This window comes from Harpia harpyja, chromosome 10, assembly GCF_026419915.1.
Source record: "Harpia harpyja isolate bHarHar1 chromosome 10, bHarHar1 primary haplotype, whole genome shotgun sequence".
NCBI classification, from domain to species: Eukaryota; Metazoa; Chordata; class Aves; order Accipitriformes; family Accipitridae; genus Harpia; species Harpia harpyja.
Genome location: NC_068949.1, coordinates 26,698,018 through 26,713,816, shown reverse-complemented (window position 1 = coordinate 26,713,816; position 15,799 = coordinate 26,698,018).

The following is a 15,799-nucleotide window of genomic DNA, read 5'->3' as shown; positions in this document are numbered from 1 at the left end:
CACGAAGTGTAGGCTTGGTGCCAGAAGTTCCCTGTCATTTTAGCTGGGAGGTGCTCGGCAGATTTCCCAGCCAGCAACAAAAAGCCTTATGTCCTGTCCAAACTTCATCTGGAGGAGGGGGGGAATTCCTAGACTGGGCTGTTGTCAGGGTCAACAAGCCCCTCTTCTCCCATCATTCTCACCGCACATCACATGAGCTGCCAGTCAGCAGCAGAGTTTGCTACCTGCTCCCTTGCTAGTGCTTGGTGCATTTCAAATTTGGCCAAACTCATAAGATGATGGTTTTGCCAGTCAGTCAGTGTATCTGAAACTTGTTGGGTGCTTCTGTGCCCTATACCTTCATGTGTGGGAGGAAGCAACGCATCATTCTGGAAGGTGGCAGTGTCCCAGAAGATTCTGGCCTCACTTGTGTTTGCCATCCTAACCTTGTAAGCAGTGGCTTTTTCTTCCTGTAACTGTATAGCATCGAGCACAGAAAGTGTCCTGGCCTGAGGCTGGTGTGCCTATGTGCCATCATAGAAATAGTAAACATAGAAGAGAAGCATGTGATATTTGTCAGAGAAAAGCACAATAATCTACTCTGATTTTTTGCATTTGGCTATATACATCTCTGGAAATTTTGCAAAAACCTAGTCAAAGGAGTTGTATAAACTGCCATAAATGTAAACCAGATACTGTCAATTTAGGGCATTTGTAGTGGTGGTGTAAACTGAGCCAGAAATGCTGAGCCGTGGGTCCAGGAGACGGCCAAAATGCAGCCAAAAGCCTTTTCCCTGTGTTTAATTTAGTCCAAGTGTGACTGGATAGGTACCAAGTCATGGTCCTGGTCACGCTCTGCGTAGGAAAACCTTAGGGGAAAGTGACTGGGGACTCTTGGTGGGAAGTCGCAGATCTTCAATCAAGTTTTATGATGAGATAACAACAGTGGGTGAGGCGATACCTGCAAAACCTGCCCTGAGGGCTCATCTGTTATGCTTATCTAAGAATATACCTGTGAAGTGCTATGCAAGTAGACATTAGTTCAATTTGCCCATGCCCAAGCAGACTGCAAACCATGCAAATGCAAACTAGGTGACCCTATGCCTCAGCTGATAAACCTCGCTATGACCTTTAGCTTGGTGCCTCTAAACCCCTGAGAGTGAAGCTAGAGAGATGTGTCATGCAAAGAGTCACTCTGCCTCCCTTGGGTTTTATATTTTTATTTAAAGAACTGTGGCTGGCTAATGTCAGAAACTGGGCTGGAGTGGTCTTTGGGCCTGACTTATGCATCTGCTTTTTTTTCTGGTTGGCTCAGAACCTGTGGCAGTGCGGGGGTTAAACCTTTTATAAAAAGACTTTGCAGATGTACTTCAAGCAAAGCTTTAAAGGTGACCAGATCCTGCTTTACATGAGTCGCCAAGGGAGAAAGCTGGATGCTAGAGCGCTTCTCTTGGAGGTGTGGTCCAAGCAGACGCAGGGAACTGGAAGCTGAAGCCAGACCAATTCAGTGTGGAAATAAGGTGCAGATTTTTTTACAGTGAAAAGAATTAACTACTGAAATAATTTACTAGAGGCTGTACAGGGTTCTCTATCACATGTAGTCTTTAAATGAAGACCAGGTGCCTCTCTAAAATATGACTTTCCTGAGCAGAAGAATGGGCTCACCCCACCACAGGGGATGGTGTTCTCCAGCCAGTGTGATGCCAGACACCAGATTGTTTGACTGTAACATTTCCTTCTGGACTTAAAAACCTACGGATCCTGCAGACAGAAAGAATGATGTACTCCGTAACAGGGAACAGCTCTTGCATCCACTAAAAGCATCTAGGAAATTCTGGCAGATTTATGAAGAAAAGGGTCTGGAGTTGCCTCTTGCAGTTTATGGGAGAAGAAGGTGTCCCTGCATGTAAAAGCTCAGAGGCTGGATAGTAGCTGGGCAGGGCTGCTGCCTACTGGGGATCTGACCCTGTTTACAGTCTAAAGGAAGAGCTGAGAAATACTGATACACCCTGACTACATCCTGCTCCAGCAGTGGATGGGATTGAGGGAGCTGATGGATTTTATGGATAGGCTTCTGTACTGGCACTTGTGCCAGAACTGACATGGTGCTGCAAGGTGATGGGATAGGGAACAAGGCTCCTTCTTATCTCCAGGTCAAGTCTGCAAAATATATGTGTGAGAGTGGGGGTAAGGAAAAGAAAAGAGAAAAGCAAGCACAGCTCAGAGGTGCACTGATACAAGGACTGAGTTTACATGTAAGGTTTCACTTTCATCAGTGGCATCCAAACCAGCTTGGGAGGCAGGCATTCAGGAAAGTGTGTGTATCTGTGTTCCTCTAGACTGGACAGAAGCTTGGCTGCTGCAGGAACTTTATTACATTCAGACTCACTAAGTGAAGCTGTTCGGGAGAGAAAATAAAGAAAAACAAGGAAGAAAAAAAGGTATCTCTCCCCACCAGAAATTGTGGCTTTTCAGAGCAATCTCATATGAGCTGCAAAATCCATGTAGTCAGCAGTCCTAGTTCCAGCTGCTCTGACACCTGGAGAGCTGATGCTGTGCAGGCAGAGCTGCGAATGAGCCGAGAGGTGTGGGGGCACAACATGCACTGCACTTGCCAGGCACTGGCAAACCCATTTGCAGTGCACACTGTGCAGTCAGCAGTGTAGCTATGGCGCTTTTGTTGTGTCCCTATGCATCATGCATCTCTTTCCAAGCTGATTGTTACTTCCTTGGCTGGCTGAGGATGTCCATAAAATCCAGGATAAATCACTTTGATTCAGTGAGCAATCTCTCATCTGACTACCTCTTCCAATCACAGCCATCACATTGGCAGGCTTTGCTGACAGATAATGCTACATTTGTTAGACAAATTCCTGACATTTACAGCTTCTGCCTTGGTTCCGCTAGAAACAGCCTGCATGGCAACACAATCTAACCCCACCAGGTTCCTGGCTCAGCTCATCATCATTAGCTGTTTTAAAGGCAGCCTCTAAAAATCTCTGTGCTTCCCCTCTCAGCACTTCACAGCGTGAACACTGCAGCATGCTTACAGATGGGGAAAACAAGTCCCAGCGAAACACAGGCTGGTTCTGGGAAGCTTCTTCACAGTCATCACTCATATTGAGTAAGTGTCCGCAAGCTCTGTCTGAAACTGGGGCTGTGTGCGAGGACATGTCATCCCCGCCCCTACGCTTGAAGTGAAGGAAGTGCTTTACCAGCTTGCTGAGCTGGCTCAGGGCCAGCCTGCAGAGTATTGCTGAGCATCTGCAAATCCCCTCTCCCCATGGGCAGTGAGTGTGTACTGCTCACTACAGCTGGTAGTTAATCTCCCCTTCTGCGCTCCAGCACCTCTCCACTCCTCCCAGGAATCCACTGCCAGGCTCAGACACACTGCATCCCGTGTGTGCAATTCATAGGTGTGCATGGGCTGGCCCTGCTCTGCCTTCAGTCTCCTGCCCCAGGAATTCGGGAAATCAAGATACATTGGCTCTGGCATTAATGCTTCTCTCTTATTTGCTTAATTGTGTTCCCTGGCTCTGGTTCATTCTTAAGTCTTAGAGAACAGGATCAGATTTCCCAAGATGTTCTAGGGCTCCTATTGGGATCTTCAAACATTCCCAAACTGGCAAGCCAAGTAATTACACCCCCAAATTTATTTAGTTTTTCTGCCTCTGTGGGAAGGGGCTAGTCTCAAAGGAACCAGGCAGTTCAACATTTGTGTGAACTGATGAGCAACAGGTAAGAGCTGATTCTCTGCCCTATCCTCTAACTCACCTGTGCACCTTATGGCCAAGGCTATCACAGTGTTATATTTGTTATAGATGCCTTTATTCAGCACCTTGGTCTGATCAGTGCCTGATGTTGAAATCATGAGTACAAAGAAAAATGTGCATTCAAAGAGTACCTTCAGGCAACCTGCCTGTGCAGTTTGTGCCTCTGGGCCCTGAGCCTTCCAGACCAACAGGCTCCTTTAACCTGCAACATTTTTCTTGCCTTTTGTACCAATAAATTGCTTGCTTCATTTTTAAATCCCAAATCAGATAAGCAATCCCTGTGTTTTCTGATGTCTGTTTTTGAGCTCTTCTGAAAAGCACAGTTTTCATTTCCATGTGCTTTCCTTGCTTCCTGTGTTCTCACAGGTGCTGCCCTATGGGGATGGCTGAGTGGAACAAATTTGCATGTTGTTCACATTTGCAAAAAGAATATTGGGGCATTCAGAGGTTGAGCAAATTCTTCAGGCTCTGAATGGGCAGGTAACTGAGCTCAGAAGAAAACCTGAGGGGCACTGGAAGCAGCTTTTTCTTTTTTGCATTGTGTTTGATCCTTGCCTGTGATCACCTGATGCAGATCAGATCAGAGCTTTTCCTCCTGCTGAACAAGTTCTTCCTCTTCTTTTCTCCTCACATCTTTCCTGGCTGAAGTGCTTCTTTGGTAGGCGGCAGACCAGAAGGAGTGCCCATGTAAAAATGACTAAGGGTATGAAGTCCCAGGTTGCTTGCCTGCCTTTTCTTCGTGCACCAGCTATGCCCAGAAATATAGCTGACAGCAAAGAAAAATTTTCTTAGTTCAAAATTGAAACTCTCTTGAATCAAAAATCATTACTTTACCTAGAAATCATTCAAATAATAATTAAAAAACCCCTTGTACATATTTATAACTTTTTCAATTAAAAATTATCACCTGAATGGAGACTTTTCACCAGAAGTGAAACTTCCATCTCAGCTACAAGCATACACCCACTCCAGCTTCTAGCCATGTCTAACTCTGCCCTGGTATTTGGGGGTGTTTGTTGGATTTGCTAGGCATATTCAGAGGTGAGGTTTGCATGCCCATGTCCAAATGTACACTTGGTGGCTGGGTGCTTATGTTGTGTCATAGGACAGGGATCCTTCTCTGGCTGTCCCCCGGCTGAGTGCTGGCCCCTAACACAGCAGTCTAGTGAGGCATTTTGTTTCTCCTCCTGAGGCTCTGACATTTGAATGTTGGTGGGTTTGTTATTCCTGGGATCTTTCCAGCCCTCTGCATGTCCTCTGGCAGAATGGTCCCTGCACATTCCTGCATTTACACCTTCTCCTCCATTTCCATCCTGACCCTCTGAGTGCCAAAAGGTTTTCTACAGAGGAAATAAAACCTGTGTGCCCTGGAAGCTGCAAGGTCACAGGCTGATCAAGGAACACCACAGCATGGTGATGAATATCCCTGCACAGCGTTTTCTACTGCATGTAGACCAAAACCAATTGACTTGAGAATGGCTTTTTAATATGACTTGTCTCAAGAGCAGGACTAATAACATTTTTACATGGCAAATGTGTTATAGTGCTTTTATTCTGTTTACATGGCTGGGAAAGTGACCCATCTTACTTTTCATAGCTGCCATCTGTTGGTCAAATTCATTCCAATGCAATCAACCAAGTCATGGTTTTGTTTTGGTTTTTTTTTTTATTTGTTTTGTTCTGGTTTTAATTATTATTGTCTCTGGGAATTTAATTCCAGGCTTTTGGATGAGTGAGTAGAACAAGTGTTTTTCCCAGTCTTACAATGACTGCTTAAAAGGGCTTACTGATGGTAGAAAATATTCTATCTTTCTGCTTGCTTGCAAGTCTTTCAAAAAAATAAACCAACCAAAACCAAACCTTTGAACAGGTGAGCACTCAGTCAAAGCGGTGGAATGATTGATTTGAAGCCTTCTCACAATGCTTTGTCCAGGTCAACAGAGGACAATAATTAAAAGATCCATATCAACATGGCTCAGGTTTCAGGCAAATTACGAGCCAAAGAATGCCAAGAGCCTCTTTCTCTTGAAAAAGAGAAAGGTCACATATTATTCCCTAAAGTAAAGCTTCTTTCACAAATTCCCCTACACTAAGATCATATCCAGTCCATTCTTACTAGGTAATGATTTGCTTTGTTTAGTTTTATCAACAGTGCTTGCTTCTGCCTTGTAATTACGGTTTGTAGTGACAAGGAAGCAGAAATGGAGAAGCTTTCCTAGGCAGCCAGCAGAGAGGTGGGCAGTATGGGGTGGGCAGAATCCCAGCACATAGGGGCAAGTGCTGCTTTTTCAAACAATTCATTGGCAGTGTCCTGTCTCCACGCGTGGTGGGGATCCTGGCTCCCAAAGCATTCAGACCTCAACAGGAACTGGGAGCCACTGTCTTCTCACAAGTGTCTCACTGGAGGTGCTGGGGCTCCAGACACCACCACCACCCTGCTGCTATTCATTCCTACCTGTGGGAAGTGATGGAGGCTTCCAGCTCTGTGTCCGAGGCCAAGGGAGCCTCCTTGGAGAAACACTGCCCTGAAGGATCTCACTTGGTACCTAGCCCTGTTCCCCAAACCCCTGCTGGGGGTCTAAGAAGCTGACATCTGAAAGCCTGGCTGGACTCACAGCCACGTATGCCTTTGTACCTCCTGCACTGAATGCAAAACCAGCTCTGGTGAATTGTCTCTCCTGCTCTTGAGAGCTCCTATGTGCTGGCAGTGAGGATGGTGGTCCGAGGCCACCTCTGGTAAGAGGGTGAGAGAAACTCCTAGGCTTCATAGCACCCAGCCAGTGCCTCAGCAGCTGCTGGGGTCTTCTCACTGTTTGCACATCTGTGTACAGCTCTTCTCTGAGTAGAAAGCTGTGCACTTTCATAGCTACATCTTCAGCACCCAGCCTTGGAGCAGGGTAGGCACAATCTGCACAATCTGTTAACAGCGGGTCCCCTGGGAGGATGGCACCAAAGTAATTCAAATCCCCATAACGACTCTCTGGACTTCTACAGAAGAGCAAATGACACTGTGAAAAGAAGACTTTAAGTCTGTCTTTGTGGTGGTAAAAATTTAGGAGTGATTCTACTGCAGGCATCCGGGCTATTCTGATACAGGCAAGGAGCAAATCACGTCCTCTCTTTTCTCAATATGGGCAACAAGAATGCGCTTTCTGTCCCATGTGGCACTGAAGAACGGGATGGAGAGGATTGATATTTATTTTGAAAGCACTGGAAATCAGACACTTTCAAAGCATTTGTAGAAAAAAGCCTATAATTTAAGAAGATTGTAGAAGAGTTTTGGTTAATGTAACTATTCAATTACCTATAGAAAATGGAATTTACCATGTAGGAAAAATGGTTGAAGGAGAAAAAAAAACCCTTCTTAGAAGAAGCTGAAGATGGTGTCACTCTGTTGGTTTCCAAGAGATCTTATTTTTAACTTGTACTGAGACATTTTGACTGTATCTGTGTATTTTTACAAAGTCCTTAGGGATCCACTGCAAATTTCTTGTACTTTTTGGGAGGGAATGTGATTTTTTTTTTTTTAAACTTGAAACTAGTCATATGCTGCTTATTAGTCTTTACCTGCATTTATATTTCCATCAAACAAAGTTCTGATAATCACTATAATAAGGGCTGTGTTTATTTTGCCAGAAAACTTTTTTTGTTATAAAAAAACCTCAAAGCAAAAACATCTGTTTTGAAAAAAAAAGCATTTTCCTCTGACAGAAAACCCCTGCTTGTTTAAAAGTTTTCAGAGCAGGTCGGGAAAAAGAAAATGAAATGAAAAAAAAAGGTGGGCAGCTGAGAATAAAAGTAACAACATCTTAGACTGGCTACATGTGTGGGTGGTGGTGGTGACTCTGCTTTTTCTATGTAAGTACAAATGACTTCTGAGTTTTCATATCTTTATGGTCTTTGTTAAGGTGGACCAGGTCTTCATAGGAACCTGCCCAAAATACCGAAGCACTACTCTTCAAACTTAAAGTAAATGTTCAGTGAAGCAAAGCGGAATTTCACACAGCCAGGTAAAGACCAGTGGAGAGCTCATACTGCAGAAACAGAGGTCAGGTTAAACAGGGCGCTCTCTTGCATTTCACCTATCTTCCCTGTCTTCACCTTGGCAGAGGTGGGCACCAGATGAAAGGGGACGAGATGAGATGGTGAAAGGGATGACGACAAATGGGTACCACCCATACATTGCTCCTCAGATGCATTTTCACATCTGTTTGGCATTTCAAGGGTTGTTTTCCTATGAGCATCACTCAGAGACATCCAAGCAGGTGAGATCCTGCACTTGAAAGGCCAGAAGGAGAAGAGTTTACCAGGGAGGTACATTGGACATGTGTGGTAAAGTGTGGCTGTATAAATATTAGAGGGCTAAATGAGCCTCCAAAGAAATATGAACTATTCAGCCTCTGTACCAAAATCAGTGAGGTCTCTAGGGTTTCCTTTTCCTCCCAGGGAGAAGGTATTTTTCCAGTGGTCTGAACTCCTGACACAAAATTTTGCAGATCTGTAAGTGGATGTATTTTGTTATTCCCCAAATGCTACTATTTTTAAGATCTGGATCATCTATAGAAAATAGGACTCAGATGCTTAAAAGTCTTTGTAGGAACTCTGCCTGGGGCAGCAGTCTGTCTTTTAAAATCTTCTTTTACCCTGTGGTTGTTGTTCAGTTGTAGCCTCATAAATAAAGCCATAGCCCTATATGTGCTTCCATTGCCTTCTGTCTTTCCAGCAGTGCAGTATGCTTGGTCATGAAGCCTCCAGCCCCAGAGATGTCAGTGGGTACCAAATGCTGCAGGGTTCCTCCTCTGCAGCCCAGGGTAGAGGAGCACGACCACCCTGTCTCTTCCTCCATCTGCTAGCATCTGTAATGTGGAGGAAATGAGGGACAGAGGCATTCTTTCAGAAACTGAGCCTTTAAAGTGCCTTTAAATACCTTAGTCGAATATCTTTGCTCTCTTGACTTACCAGTCCTGCTACAAATGCAAAAAGCGGCAAAGATCTTTTTAAGAGAGTTTTCAGTGGATTTTGTTAAATGGAATAAACATACATGTGTAAAATTCAGCAAACCCAGCTCTAAGACTACTGCTGTAACAGCATTAAGATAGCACAATAGTCAAATCAATGTCATAACTGAATCTGAGGCATCAGTGAGCTCAAGCAGAAGGCGTCCATTCAAACCATGGGACCCCCACACCAAGGAACATGTGTGCAGGTGCCCAAAGGAGATATTTTCCTTCAAACGTGTGTCTCAAATAGGGTTATTCTCTTCACGGGCACAGGACATGATTGCCTTTAGTAGTTTTTGGCTCTTCCATGCAGGGAGGCAGCACAGCATGTGACAACCAGGTCAGCTCTGGTTAGGGCATTAGAGGAGATGGTGACAGCCTGATCTAGCAAGGAGGCAACCTCTGCTTTGGCTCCTCTGCTGATCCAGTAAAGCAGGATCTTCTTCTGCTCTGTCTTGTATTAAAAGAAACCAGTTGCTTAGCCTTAGAAAGCACCTTTAAGCTTTGGGATGAATTAAGTAGCTTATTGCTTTTGGAAACAGATTTGATCAATTCAACTCTCAGCAGGGAGGTGGGAGGCCACTATGGAAAGCCCAATCACTCCGGACAGTTTCCTTGCAAACTCTGCTATTGAGGTGTCATGGACAATATTTCTTCTGTATCGCAAATGCTGAATGTGAGTTTGGTCCATGGAAAAAAGAAAAAGCCATCCATCTGGAAGTCCATATAAGATTTTTTACCTATTAATGGATTTTCTGTCATTATTTCATTAACTCTTGAAAAATATTGCCTGGTGGGAGATAAGGGAAGCAGTTAAAGATTAGAATTTTTCGTATGATATTTAACACGTAGACAAGGCTACCTTTCCATTTTTGTCAGGATAGGAGCTGCTTAGAATAAAGAAATTCAAGACTGCTGCACACCATATTTGGGTAATTTTCCTCATAAGAATCAAGTACAAGTTTCAGACTAAATCTACAAGGCAAGCTGTGGCATGGATCCAGTCTATCTAAAAGATTGCCTGTAGCTCTGGAATGAGGACAGTGAAGGAGAATCCTTTCCCAAACCACAGTGAGACTTTCTGGTTCCCAAATAAAATTCCTCTGCCTGGTGACGCCTTCTTGGGGATGGATGCTCATGCTTTCTTCTTTGGTAGTAGGGCCTACCATTGGGCTTTAAAAGGTCACCATCAAGCACGGCAGTCCCTGTTGTTTTTCTTTACATGGGAAACACGTCTCTCACAGGTCCCTCTTCCAGGATGCTGAGTGGATGCACTTGTACAGGCACACAGCCCTCCGGCCAAGCAGTGAGATCTTCGCATATTTTCTGGGCCAAAATTTTTCTTTCTCCACTGTCTGCCAGTGGAGAAGGCTTCTCCAGAGGAGGGAAGCCTAAAGGAGACTGGTGGGACTAGTGGCTACACTAGATGGCTACCTCATTGACCAGCATCATGACCATGGACAAGTCACAAGTGTGTTTTGAAGAAGCATGTTGCATGTGGTCTTTACTAAGGTGGTCTCTGCTAGGTGGTAGTAGTGGCCTGAATGTCCTACAAGGGTAGAAAGGCAGAGCTGCATAGGAAAGACAGTAGCTAAGGTGCCTTGTTACTATTTGAAGGAAGTGACACTGGACTCTTGGGCAGATGGGGTCTAGGGGTATTTTTACCAAGAAGACTGGAGTTTTCAGAAGGGTTTTAGTTCAGTCAGTTGATGAGTAACATAAACTCTGGGCTCAGAAAATAACAGGCATTAAAGGTGATCAGGGATTTACAGTCTGCATTCCTAAAACTCTAGAGGGCAAGGTATTAGGTGGAGGCTAGAACCATTTATTTTAGTTATATTAAATGGAAACTCTAGACACTGTCTGGCTCTGCCTGTTCTTACTACTAACACCACCTGGCAGAAAGGTTATATTATTATTATCTGCTGTTTACTTTTCTCCTTTTAAAAGTCTTTTAGCCTCCCAATCAGAAATAGGCACAATGCCATGGGCTCTAAGAGGCCAGGCTCAAATGAGGAAAAGCAATTAGATGTGGAAAGTGGTTGCAAATATTTTTTATGCTGCTATCTGGGCAATCCTTGGGAATGCCAAAAGTGTCCGGATGAAAATACTCTACTGTCTGTAAAAAGGGATGACAAGTAATATTTTTCACAGAGATACAGAGCGGCTGTACTCATGAATCTGTAGTTCAGGTAAATGCTGGCTCACCCACTCCCCCAACATAGCCAGCAGCTAACCAGGGCCATGGGAAGGACCATTGCCTGGGCAGTGGGCACCAGGCCTCCACGGCTCTGCCAGCAGGTCTGTGATCTTCTCCAGGGCACTGCAGACTGACCAAGCTCTGTGCCTCACTTTGTTCCTTTGTGGTATAGTTTGGGTAGTTGGTTGTTGCATGGGGTTCCCAGGTAGGTGGCAGTTCCAGCCAGTGAGAATAGCAAGGGTTCAGTAGGGCCGTGTTTAGGGTTGTGCTAAATAGGTGAGAACTGAAGGAGCAAATTGCTACTCTGAAACATTTCCTGGGGCCTCAAAGCCCCACCGGTTCCTTACACTTCTATCTGAGGACCACCTCCGCTGCACCTGTAAAATTTGCCATCCCCCAAAATGCAGATGAAAGGGGAATTTTCGCCATGCTATTGAAAAGCCTTGAGCCAATTCCCATTTTCAGCACCTTGGGAGAAAAGATCCTTGCAGGTGATGAATGATCTCTTCATTTACAGCAGTACAAAGTGAAAATCTTGTTTCAGGAGACTTTATGCTCCTTTTTGGAGGCAGGGGGACTGAAAGCCTGCTCGGGGATGGCAGCTCATGCCCCATGTGTCTGTGCGGAGGATCACTATGATGTTTCCAGGCCCTGTTGCTCTGTTTGTGCAAGGTAGGTCCAAACTGCTGACCTCAACCCCACTCAGTAAGCCAGGGAAACCAAATCCATTTTTCTCCCTGGGTCCTCCCATGAGGGTATGACACTCACAACAGCTCTTTTAGCATGGCAACTGCACCAAGCCCACTAGGAAGAATAAATTAATTCTTAAAAATAAACAACTGGCCATAAAAGAGTCCAGGAAAACCCTGGCCTCTGCTCTTCCGATAGCCTAGGGGTCTCTATGACAAATCACCCTTGCTACCTACCCCTGGTGAATATTCCCTGCTTGTCAGCCCAGCTAATTGTTTTGGAGTGGATGTAATACATCTCCTGCCAGGAGAGGTTTGTGAGGCACATGATGCTATAAATGATCTTCTGTTTATCTAATCTCTTCTCTTGCTGCTATCATTACACATATATACAAACTCCCTTTATAGCTTCCCTCCAGCCACTGCTCTGGTTACAAGCTTAAACAATGCCTTGCTCATTGTAGAGCTACAGGCTTATTTAAGGAAATGAATGCAATAGCACTAGGCTGTTATTGTCTCCTAGCAGGTAAGGTGGTGTGCTGTCCATACTCGGCCTGCTTTCAACAGCAAGGTAATGATCTTTACAGAAATTTCTCTCCACTTGACAGCTGCTCACCTGGGACACAGGTCTGCTGTTCTTTGCTCATCTCACATATGCAGAGACAACCCTAGTTTGATTCAACATACGGAAATAAGCTATAAAAGCAGATCAACATACTCAAGTCAGAGTAGTATGTCACCCAGGAGCTGGATCCTGATTTCTGCTGATGAGGTGGCAATGCAGCTCACTAGAAGACACTCAGGCAAAGCTGAAGAAAGATGGGACGTGAACACACCATCCAGCACCCAATGCACATTACTAAAGCAAGTGCTTAAGCCACAAGACTGCAATAAAAGTGTGGCTTAGTGTGTAGGCCAGTACAAGAGCTGACCTTTTCTCTGTGTTGCCAGAGAAGTGTGAGACCAGAGAAGGTTTTATGACAGCTAATAATCTCCCTATCACTTCTGCAGTGAGTAAGCGGGCAGGCGATTAAGTTTTAATTGAAAAATTGGAGGGAATGGGGGAAAAACCAGAAAAAATAAACACTCAAGTCAGCAAGTCACATTAGTGACAGCAGCTAATGTTTCTAACATGAGCTTTAAATCCTTAGCCTCCCTCCAAAGCAAACATATTATGCATTGTTCATAACGCTCTTAATTGGAAATATTTAGCCATCCAAATAGTAGAAGTATACTCATTTATTTGCTCAGAGCCTGGATCAATATTAATAAGTCGTCTTAGGAGGGATGTATTTAGTTTTCGTTTTAAAGATCACCTGCACAAAACAGTTTGAGTTTGTAAGCTGGGCATCTTGGTGTCCTGAAACCAATCTCTGAAAATAAGAAGCTGGCTGAAGGCATTAAGGTTTGTGATGGTGGGGAAAATGGATCAGGACTTTCCTGGCTGAGAAAGCACTGCTCCAGCACAGAGGATCTGTCTGAAGCCACCTAAGACCTGATCTCAGGAGGGCTGGCACCTGCTGAAGTGACAGGATTTGCTTTCCCATGGTGACAAACAGTGCAATGGTCTGCAGCCTCTGCTTCAGGCCACAGACTGCAGCTATGCACTCCTACCCCAGGCTGTGGCTGTGTCCTTTGCTTCTCCAGGCCCCTCACTGCACCTGCCCCATGTGTAACCCCAGGAGCAGTGCCCAGAGCTTCCTGGGTGCTAGGGGACTCTCTCGATGGCCTTGATCCACCACTTGGTTGAGTTTGCCATCTACTATATAGAGCTATTAACTGGGGAGAGATTGTGAAGAACATAATGATGTACAAGAGGGTAAAGTTCTCTTTAAAGCATTAAAGAATTGCTGGCACTGGTGACAATAAGAAATTACATTTTCTGGGTAAAAGGAAAATTATGCATTCAGGCATTCTAGTCCCTAGGAGGAGGGAGGCTAGTTAATGAGTTCATGTTGAAACACACCCACTGCCAGTGAAGACACATTTGAAGAAAATCCAAACACAGTAACCAAGCAGCTCCAATTATTTCTTTCTAGGAACCAGCCCAAATCCAGCTCATGCTGGAGATTGTTTGCCATCTGAGAGCAGCCTGTGTGAGATCCCAGCCCCTGTCTCACCACCAGGTGTTGGCAGCACAAACCACCCACCCATAGTCCCTGCACTCACGGCTTCAGACCCCAGAGAGGAGTCCACTGTGGAGGGAGTTTGTTTCTCTGCATGGTTCATGTATGATGAGGGTGGTGGGTGCTGTGGCTAGGGCCTGCAAAGAGAAAATACTGAGCTTGTCATAGGCTGTAACCTCCTGATACTCAAGGAGTTAACGTATTTTTCAGTGCTTCTATGTTGGGTGGCTCTTACATTATGAAACTACCAAGGAATTTAACAGGAAAGCTGCTTTTGCATTGAAGTATACACAAGAAAACCTTGTATTTTTAGCTTTGCATTACAAGTTAATTTTTGACTCCAAATGGCCTTTTTTCCACTCATTCATTCAGGAAATATGGTGATTTTCCCCACCATCCTGGGGAAGAGAACAGGAAAAAATGGATATTTCTATGTTCATAAAGAATAGGACAAATGCAATTTCAAGCCATTTCATCCTTTGCTGTGAATATTTTCACACTGTCCCTCTGGGCGCCCCAGATCTAGATGGGGTTTGCATACTGCTGTTGGGACTCCTTTTCCTGGGCAATACCGTTATCCAGGGTTAGGAGATGTATTTGCCATCGCAGCAGTTGTAAAGAAGACAGAGACCGTCCCGCGCAGAGACTGGCCTGCGATTCTCTGCTGATAAATAAACATCTCTGTTTCCCTTTTGCACTATGCAACTTGATGGTAAAGGTTTCAAAGAAAAGTTGAGCTGACATCAAAAAAAGACTCTCCAAGGCAAATAAAGAGAGATTTATTTTCTTATTCAGGTTTCTCAAAGGCTCCTTCTCTGTGCCCTTTCTATACACAATGGTTTTCACCATTCAGGAATGCTTTCATTTAATGTCTGAAACAGCTTTTTGTATCTGCTGGTATCTTTCTTTAACCGTAAAATAAACATTCTTTCCTTAACAGGTCTAAGGATGTGTGTTTGGGGGCAGCATGTAAATAATTGATCCAGAATATAATTTTTTTACTCATTGTACTATTAGACTTTGTTTTTCACTAGGCCACTCTCTATGTCCTGGTCTCCTCATAAAAGTTTGGTCAGAATAATGCTGTAAAGATGTAATTTTCTGTTTAAGCCAAAGCAGTTACATCAACTCAGCTTTAGTGTTGACAATGTGACACCCTTTGTATTGGTACAACTTATCTCCCTTGCTGTGCAGGAACAGAAATGGCAGTATGTGTTCCCTTACACTGGTACCAGGGCAGCTGCGGTGGACAGGGCTGTATTCTTGCAAGTCTGCTGGGATGGTTGTGGGGGCAGGTAGAGAAATCCTTATTACCAAGTGGGATCTGCTGAGGGATTATCTCACAGCTGCTTTGCCAGGTCCATGCTGCTCTTGGGAACGAGCTGCTGGGCAAGAAGGACTGCAGGGCAGATCTACTCTGATTGCAACTTTATGACCTTCTCTGTAGTCTATTTTTTCTGAGGAAAAGAACAGACAATTCCCAGCCCTCTGGCACAAGCAGCTGCCACTAGCATTATTGAACAAGGCAGAGCATGCCTCATGGTGCTGCTGAATTTTTCAATTTTTTTTTTAAACTAATAAGATGTAGCTACAATGATGATGGGACTTCAGAGCATTAAATTGCAGACAGTGGTAGACAGGGATGCCTGTCTTCAAGATGAATTCCTGCACAGTGATAATGGGTTATCTGGATTTCCTGCATGGCTGTGTGAATCGGGGCCATCTGTCAGCAGCTTTCTGTGGTGACAGGCCGATGCTGAAAAGACGGATGGAGGGAATCTGAAGCGAGAGACCTTCCCAGCTGTAAGGGAGGTTGAGCTGGATAGATTTACAGTCTGCCTCATTCTCTTCAGGAGTGATGCTTTCCTGAAATTTTTTTTTTCTCTGTACATGTGATATTTTGGCATTAGGTTGTTCCCCAGGTACTGCATTAGCTGCTGGGAAAGAAAACTGCAGGGTCTCAGGTTAGGTAACCACTGTACGTCCTGGGCAGCTGTATCTCAAAACCTGCCTGAAGGTGGGAGGATGTTTT